Source organism: Echinops telfairi, unplaced genomic scaffold (assembly GCF_000313985.2).
Source record: "Echinops telfairi isolate 266 unplaced genomic scaffold, ASM31398v2 ScPeMD7_7424;HRSCAF=8462, whole genome shotgun sequence".
Taxonomy (NCBI): Eukaryota; Metazoa; Chordata; class Mammalia; order Afrosoricida; family Tenrecidae; genus Echinops; species Echinops telfairi.
Genome location: NW_022111324.1, coordinates 15,644,945 through 15,654,043, shown reverse-complemented (window position 1 = coordinate 15,654,043; position 9,099 = coordinate 15,644,945). Strand labels below are relative to the sequence as shown.

At 50.0% G+C, this 9,099-nt stretch overlaps 1 protein-coding gene across 1 annotated transcript in view; it reads right to left on the bottom strand.

Annotated features, from left to right (window-relative positions):
* Positions 1-9,099, bottom strand: part of TNN (tenascin N) — an 80,156-nt gene that overhangs the window by 4,740 nt on the left and 66,317 nt on the right. The gene's annotated exons all lie outside the window — the stretch shown is intronic.

Here is a 9,099-nt window from a genome sequence, read left to right as displayed (position 1 = left end):
CAAATTTGTCATTTGGTTATGGTTAACTTTTTTATTCCGATCATAAAAGCGAGTACATTCTCTTGATCAAATCCTGTTCCTATAGTAATTTGCATCTAATCTTGGCATTTACTATGTCGCCTATAGACGCTCATGTGTGCCTTCCAACAACTCAATAGCTCTCTGGGAAGTCAGCAGCTCTTCGTTCCTATAAGGAAATCAACTCACAAAGATTCCCCTCAAGGGCACCGGTTCCCAAATGTATTGGCCCTTTCAGATAAAAACAACAACACAGTACTCCACATGCCACCACCCCTGGCAATGAAAAACCTTTGCACTAGATAGAGCCCATCGTCCAGGATAAAATGTTGCCACCTGCTTTTGCTAGATGGGTGCAGCACCCTCAGTGGGCAGTATCACCCACTTTGGGAAATACTGCTCTGGAGACCATCAGGGTATACACACACACACACACACACACACACACACACACACACACACACCCAAACTCACAAACAGCAAAGCCGGGACTCAAATCTTGGTCATCAGATGTCAAGCCCCGTGTTCTTTCTGAGACCTCACCTCACCTCACCTGCGGCTTCCTTATTTCATGGGTGGGGAGGGGGGTGTGGAAACACATTACACTATCCAGAGCCAGCCTTCTGGAGGGGTCTTCAATGGTCCCCGGTTTGATCCCAGGCCAGCAGCGTCAACATCACCTGGGAACTTTTAAAAACTGCACATTCCGTTCCAGACCGACAGAACCAGACATTGTCGGAGTGGCGCCTGGACCGAGATGTTTTAACAAGCTCCACAGAAATGATCCTGTCGTAAGGTAAAGCTTGAGAACCTCTGGCTCGGCTTCAGAGCCCTGGCGCTGGTGCGGGTTACCCATGGAGCTGCAAAATGAACGTCAGTGGGCTGGAAGGCACCAGCCGCTCCAGAGAACGCGAGGCTTTCTGCTCCTGTAAAGTTACAGCTTCAAGACTGCTCGGGGCAGCTCCCTTCTGCCTTACAGCATCACGCAGAGAGGAGCTGGTTCGATGACAGGGAGTTTGTCGGTGCGGACCTCAGCTTCACTGTTGATTCCAGAATCAGTGATTGCACACCGACTCTGGACCCCCGCGGCGCTCCCATTAGTTGGGCACTGGGTCTCTATGGGTCGGGCTGACTCGGTGGCTCCTAACAACTCTAGACCACAGGAGCCCTGGTGCGCTCAAGGTCAGCCGTTCAAACCTACCAGCCACTCTGTGAGGAAAAGATGAGGCTCTCTGCTCCTGTAGACAGTTACAGTCTGGGAAACCCTATACCGGCTGGCTAGGAGTTTGAATCAACTCGGTGGCAGTGCGTTTGCTATTGTTGTTCCACTATCGACTATAGCTGGCTCTGGGGGTTCAAAATGAGGAGCTCTCCAGAACAGAGCTGGGGGTGGGGGTGAAGGTGGGAGACAGGTACATAAGGAGCTGACAGCACTCCACATGAAGGGAAGGGCCTGGCTACCTTTCGGGCCCCGTTGGCTCACACCGTCACTCCTTGGTCCTCACCCGGCAGAAGAAAGTGGAGGGGCAGGACCTCAGGGGTGTGGGCCTCCCACTCAGGCATCAAGCCACAGCTCGCTTCCAGCCAGAGAAAGATCCACTCTCCCTGGGCCCATGTGCATTGCCTCCTCTCTTCAGATTTCTTGCTGAAAATCAGCTGCAGCCTGAACTGGCATCCAGTGGAGCCCTGGTGGTGTAGTGGTTAGCGTTAGCCTGCTAACCACAGGGTGAGAGGTTTGAAACCACCAGCCACTTCTTGGGAGAAAGAGCAGGCTCTCTATTGCTGTGAAGAGTTACGGTCTCGGTGACCTCCCTCTACCGTCACTGAGGAGGGAGGAAAGTGGTTACCACGCAGAGTGCACGGGGGAGAGGAGCCTAGAAGACCCAAGGGGTGAGCCTGACTGGGACAGCTGAAACCTCGTCAGTGGACCCCCTCGGACGCACACCGGACCTGATCGGGCTTCCAGCATTTTCTGTTTGTTCCTATTAGGGTGTGTCTCAGAGGGGTCATTGGGGGTCACCCTCTTGAAGTTGTGTTATATGTTTTTCTGCATTGTGGTATATGAAACCCAGGACTGATGAACCTACAGGGACAGCAAGAATAAGAGGTTTGGGGGGAGGGGGTACCCTGGCGTGGGGGTAGGGGGAAGGGAGACGATGTCAAGGAGTCCAGAAGGAAAAAGGAGGTTTGGAAACGGATTGTGGTAGCAGTTGTATAATACTGCTTGACATGATTAAACTATGGAATGATATAAGTATTAACTCTCAATTAATAACATTTTAAAGAGTCAGTCTCAGAAGCCCACAGGGGCAGTTCTACACTGTCCTATGGAGTCGCGAGGAGCCAGCAACAGTGGTAGCCACTTTAATTAGCCTAATGTAACCATTTTGTATTAGTCTAATTGTAGTCACCCTGTAACTCTTTTTGTAACTGCTGACCTGTTACCATTTATTTTTGTAACTGATACTCTTGCTTGTAAACCCCCGATTTCCTATATTTTGAGGAAGCTTGAAGTCATACACCTCGGGACAGAAACTGAAGCAGCACCTGCCATTTATTTGCTGCATAAAAATAATAATACGTTTAGACAAGTTCCTGTTTCTCCATAGAGCATAACACCACCTGCCAGTGTGTCTTGTTTATATATAAAAAAGTAAAATAACAATAAACCTGTCTTTAATCACTCGGGGTCTGAGTGGCTTAGGCCATAGCTGACACTCTGGCCGCCGTCCAGTAAAGCTTGGTCTCTTTGACACCTTGCTGAGATCTTTTTTTAACACCCTGACCCAAGGGCAGCGAGTTTGGGTTTTGGTTTGATTCCCTTAGGAACTCCAGCAAGGCATGCAGCTCACCTGACCGGCTTACAACGTACCCAAGAGCTGTTTTCTAAGTGCAGGGCCTGATCCTTCCGGATCTGCTCCTGGCTGTCCAACCTTGGGTGCAGGCAATGAAGGAAAGGGAAGCTGTTTTCCACCTGAGCATGAGGTGGCGCTATGTTGTTTCATATTCCTGCAGATGGATTTTCTACCTTCTAGAAACTGAAGCCGTACTAATGTCCAGAGTGTAGCTAGTAAGTGGACTCATACATCAAAACCTAACCGGGCCCCGGTCATCCGACCCCCCACCCCACAAGAGTGCGAGGATTTATGCCGCTTATCTTCCACTGTCAGATGAAGTCTCTGGGCCAATGCTGGTTAGACTCAAGCTCTTCTGAGTTTTTGAAGGAAGTGCGATGTGAAATGGGCATCGGATGGGGAACTAGTGGTCTCTGGGGGTGGAGGCGTGTGGTTGTTGGGGCAGGCTCAGGCCGGATCCCTGTGGAGGCCAATGACCTGGTCATCACCCATCTCATCAAAATGCTCTCCTCCCCGGCACTCCCTTGGGTGGGAAGAAAAGGGCAGGGGTAGGCAGCTGGGGCAGGAGCAGGCTCAGCCACTAACATCATTTCCCATGTAAGTCACACACTGGCCCAAGGCTGTGCCCTGGACCCTGGATGTCTTCTGCCCTGGGGTTGAGTGTGGGCGAGTAAAGGGCTTCGGTGATTGGTGCCATTTCTAGTGTCCTCGTCCATGCGTGCATCCAATCATTGGTACCTGGTGGTTTGCTTTTTAAGTGCCAGGCTTGAGAAGCCCACTTCACAATGTGGCAGGCACTGGCATTTGGGGTAGAAGAGTTCTTCACTGTGCATCGGCGGCACCCTGGCCCCTGCCCACTACGTACGGCTATTCCTCAGTCTCACTGACAAATGCTCACCCACCCCATTCATGCAGGACCTGGAACCAACTGTCAGTGACAGGGTAGCCCATAGAAGACATTCTGCACCAAGCCCTCTTCCTAACATCTCTCCAGTCATGTTCCTGCTGCCACATCATCCCTAGAAGGAGGAATCGCACCTTGAAGGTGAAGTTCCTAAAATACCCTCCCTCCTCCCACCTTGCCCCGTATTCCAGGACTCAGAATAAAACACCAAACATATACACCACCCTCACGGAGGCATGGTGGGCTGTCTGATATGACGTCAGGATAGATACTGTGTGACGCCATTTATATGAATGTCTAGCACTGGGCATTGAGTCCCATGTCTTTTCATGGCTCTGAGGGGGAGGGACAGGGGAGCCACTGCTCAAGGGACATGAGCTTCTTTCTGTTAAGGGTGATGGAAAAAGGTCAAGATGAACAGGAGTGAGGGAGACACGATGTCATGGACATAGTTCGTTTCACTGAGTTGTGCAGGGGGAGCATGTTGGAAATGGCGAGTGTTTTTTATCTGTATCTTTACCACAATCAAATTAAATTTTAAGTGTTGTCCACGGGGAGGGGGGCAGGAAGAAAAGCCAGCTGAGGGGAGCTGGCGCACACCAGGAGATGCCCGTCTGTCCAGCTTCGCGCGAACGTGGTTCTCTGAGCACTGTCTCATTACTCCAGGCAGGCACAGTAGGCACTTCCAGTGGGCATAGAGAAGGAAAGCAGAGCCTGTGCCAGCCCCAGGTCCCCATGCCATTCAGGTTTCAACAGGAAGAATGACAGCATGGGTGGGAAGGGAGACTAAATGACTGCCTATATCCTATGTCCTACTGAAAAATACAGCCTCCACAGACCTGTCTTCTAGGTCTGAACAACCTTGAAGCAGAACGTATCCCCTGATCACAGCTAGAATGCAAATAAAATATTGGGGGAGGGGAAAATCACATTGATTTACAAAAATGTTGGCTCCCTTCTGCCCAATTTCTTTTTAATCATTTTCTTGGGGGCTCATACAGTTCTTATCACAATCCATCCATCCATCCATCCATTGTGTCAAGCACATGTGTACATACGTTGCCATCATCATTCTCAAAACATTTTCTTTCTACTTGAGCCCTTGGGATCAGCTCATGTTTCCCTTCCCTCCCCCTCTTCCACCCACTTGCATGGGAGCATCAGTTCATTTACTGGGTCATCTGAAGACAGGTGGGGCTCAGAAATGGTGGAGCACAATGGTTGAGGAAAGGAGGACGGGGGAGGGGGGTGGCTGGGGACACCACCTGAGAGGGCAGCTGAGTGAGGTACCAGCCCATGGAGGCACTGCTGTCGGGCACTGAGCTGGGCCTCAGCCGTCAAGGGAACCCCCCTTTATGGGCTCTACCAGCAGAGGAAGAAAGGCTGGGAGCACCACGTGCCGAACAGTGAACAGGGTCACCCAGTGAGCACACAGGCCAGAGCAGGAAGCTGCGGGGGGAGGGGAAAGAGAGGCCGCAATGTGCACGGCCTCAGAGGCTCAGGGAACCCTGGTGAAAGCGCAGGCTAACCCCACTGAGAGACAGGCAGATAAAAGGTAGGCAGGGACATGTTTAAACCTCTCCTCCTCCAGTTGAGACCCTTACTCCACAAAGACAAGACGCACTGCCCCTGAGTGGATTCCGATTCCAAGTGGCCCGATACGGCAGAGTAGAACTGTTCCATAGGGTTTCTGAGACTAAACTCTCTGGGAGCAGACAGCCTCATCTTTCTCCCACAGAGTGCCTGGTGAGTTTGAACCTCAGATGTTGCCCTTAATGGCCAATGCTTGCCTTGCTGGGCCACCAAGGCTCCTAATAGACTAATAATCATAGGAATGCCCATCTCTGTCTCCCAACCAGTGAGCCTGCCCAGCTACTAACCAAAATATTGGAGGTTCGCGTCTACCCTGAAGCACCTGTGACTGCAGGCTCCACCTTCTCTGCCCAATGGAGCCCAGTTGTACCCCGGACGAACTGGGGCAACTCGCTGAAATAGTTGTTTGTTTGTTTGTTTGTTTGTTTGTTTTTTACTGTGCTTTGAAAGGATGTACCCATTACTGATTGCCATCGACTTAACTCTGACTCATAGACTCCCCTGTAGGACACAGTAGAGCCACCCCCAGGGGTCCCAAGGCTGTAAATCTTTAATGAGACAGACTGCCACGTCTTTCTGCCACAGAGATACTAGTGGGTTTAAACTACTAGTGGGTTCAGCACCCTGGCATTTAGCAGCAGAACTTCTTTTGAGTGGACAGACTTCAAACTCACAGCCTCAAGTCAGTGCTAACTCACAGTGACCTCCTGTGGGTTTCCAAGACGGTAACCGTTTACAGGAGTAGAGAGTCCAGTCTTTCTCCCAAGTTGGTTTCTAACTGCTGGTGGTTTTGAACAGCCAACCCTGTGGATCACAGCCCAGTGAGTAACCTTTACACCACCAGGGCACCACAGAGTCTGAGAAAACTGAGTCCGTTTCAACTTCCCTTTCGGATCAGCCAGTAGACACAGTGCTCCAGCGAATATAGGGTCTCTAATCAGACAGCACGTCATCAAGTTCCTCATAACCACTACACCACCAGGCTCCTATAGTACAGCATAAAATGCTGCCCTGCCGGTGTCCAAAATGCAGAGGCCCCGCCCACCAAACTGAGAAGCACCACTCTCCAAAGCAGTGCAGGTTTCCGAGTTGCAGCACCTTTGGGTCCAAGGGTTGCTTTCGCTTTGCCTTCTGTTTGCTTGCCTGCTTGTTGCTCCCCCGGGGCGTTGTTGTTTGCATGTTTTCTCCCCATCCACCCTTCTCTGAATCCTTGAGCAGTTCTCCCCGCGTCTGTAGCCCACAGCCCTTCTCTCCAGGCTGTCTCTTCCCAGGTCACTCAACTCAACTTCAGGTTGAACCTCTTGAAAGAACAGCAGTTCTCAGGTCAACAAGCGGCCATCTAGCTCAGAAGCAACAAAGCCCACATGGAAGAAGCACACCAGCCTGTGTGATCACGAGGTGCCGAAGGGATCAGGTATCAGGCATCAAAGAACAAAAAAATCATATCATTATGTGCTCACCTCCCAGATACGATCGCTGAAGACAAATGGGTGCATAAGCAAATGTGGTGAAGAAAGCTGATGGTGCCAGCTGTCAAAAGATAAAGCATCTGGGGTCTTAAAGGCTTGAAGGTAAACAAGCAGCCATCTAGCTTAGAAGCAACAAAGCCCACATGGAAGAAGCACACCAGCCGGTGTGATCACCAGGTGTCAAAGGGATCAGGTATCAGGCATCATCAGAACAAAAAAATCTTACCATAGTGAATGAGGAGGGTAGTTCAAAGCAGAGACCCAAAGCCCATTTGTAGGCCACTGGACATCCCCTTACAGAAGGGTTTCAGGGAGGAGATGAGCCAGTCAGGGTGTGATGTAGCAACGATGAAAAATACAACTTTCCTCTAGTTCCCAAATGCTTCCCCCCCTCCACCCCGCCTCCGTATCATGACCCCAATTCTACCTTGCAAGTCTGGCTAGACCAGAGGATGTATACTGGTACAGATAGGAACTGGAAACACAGGGATTCCAGGGTGAACGATCCCTTCAGGACCAGTGGTGTGAGTGGTGATACTGGGAGGGTAGAGGGAAGGTGGGTTGAAAAGGGGGAACCGATTACAAGGATCTACATGTGGCCTCCTCCCTGGGGGACGGACAACAGAAAAGTGGGTGAAGGGAGATGTCGGACAGGGCAAGATATGATAAAATAATAACTTATAAATTATCAAGGGTTCATGAGGGAGGGGGGAGTGGGGAGAGAGGGGAAAAAATGAGGAGCTGATGCCAGGGCTTAAGTGGAGAGCAAATGTTTTGAGAATGATGAGGGCAATGAATGTACAAATGTGCTTTACACAATTCATCTATGTATGGATTGTGATAAGAGTTGTATGAGCCCCTAATAAGCAAAAAAAGGAAAAACAAACAAACAAAAAAGAACAGCAGTTCTCAACCTGTGGGTCTCAACCCCTTTGGGGATCAAACAACCCTTTCACAGGGGTCATTCGAGTCATAAGAGTAGTAAAATTAGGGTTATGAAGTAACAACAAAAATAAATTTATGGTTGGAGGGGGGGGTGTCACCACAACATGAGGAACCGTATTAAAGGGTTTCTGCATCAGGAAGACAGAACCACGGCGATAGCTCTTTGGGTCTCAGAGACTCTTCTTGATCTTGCCAAAAAGCCGAGAAGCAGCGAGACTATTCTTTAAGATACAGAACATCCGTAAGTCTCTTCAAAATACCAGCTGGAAGTGTCTTTTTTTTTTTAAGCTCACCCTCTCGGCACCAGACACTGTGTAGCTACTGGGAAATAAGAGCAAATGCAAAACCCACACTTCATTGTATTATCATCAGATTATAAAATCTCGAGTAATTTTTGCATTCGCAATTGCCTATTGGAATCATGTCCCGGTCATTCAAGAGTCCGGTGTCCAGTACTGTGTCATGAGGGTGACTTGAGGGGATACTTTGGAGAAGACCTGGAAGGCTTCAAGAATACACACCCCTCCCCAAAATGTACCCCAAATATGAGGCACTCCTGGACTCCTGGGGATACAACCAACCAGAGACACGGCTGGGCTCACCCATACCCACTGCAGCATTATTTTCAAGAGTCACAAAGGTGAACAAGCAAGTCCCCCATCAGTGCACGAATGAAGGATTCATAAAGTGCGGCCTTTCATTCCACCATGCAAAGGACTGGAGGTCTAGCACAGCTCCCACCTGCATGAGCCTTGAAAGCATTGTAACGGGTGACATCAAGAAGACACACCATGCCTGATGCCCTGCTGTGCAGGACCTAGAACAGACAAATGCACAGAACCAGAAAATAGCCCAGTGGTCACCATGAGCTGGGCTTGGGTAGGGGGAACAGGGACTTGTCTGGGTGGGGCAGCGTTTCTGTGTGGGTGTGATCACAGTTTTGGAGGAAATCACGGTGATGGCTGCACAACATGCTAAGAGCAGGCCACGAGCTGGACTGTCCACTTGAAGACGGTTTAAATGGTGGGTTATATGCTGGATGTATTTTACCACCATAAAAAATACAAGGCTTGAAGTTAAACAAGCAGCCATGTAGCAGGGAAGCAAATAAGCCCACATGGAAGAAGCACACCAGCCTGTGAGATCATGAGGTGTCGATGGGATCAGGTATCAAAAGATCTAGTATGAACAATTGTATCGATGTTAAAGAGGGGATTGGAGTGGAGACCCAAAGCCCATCTGTAGACAACTGGACATCCCCCCACAGAAGGGTTACAAGGAAGGGACGATTCCAGGGTGCAGTATAGCACCTATG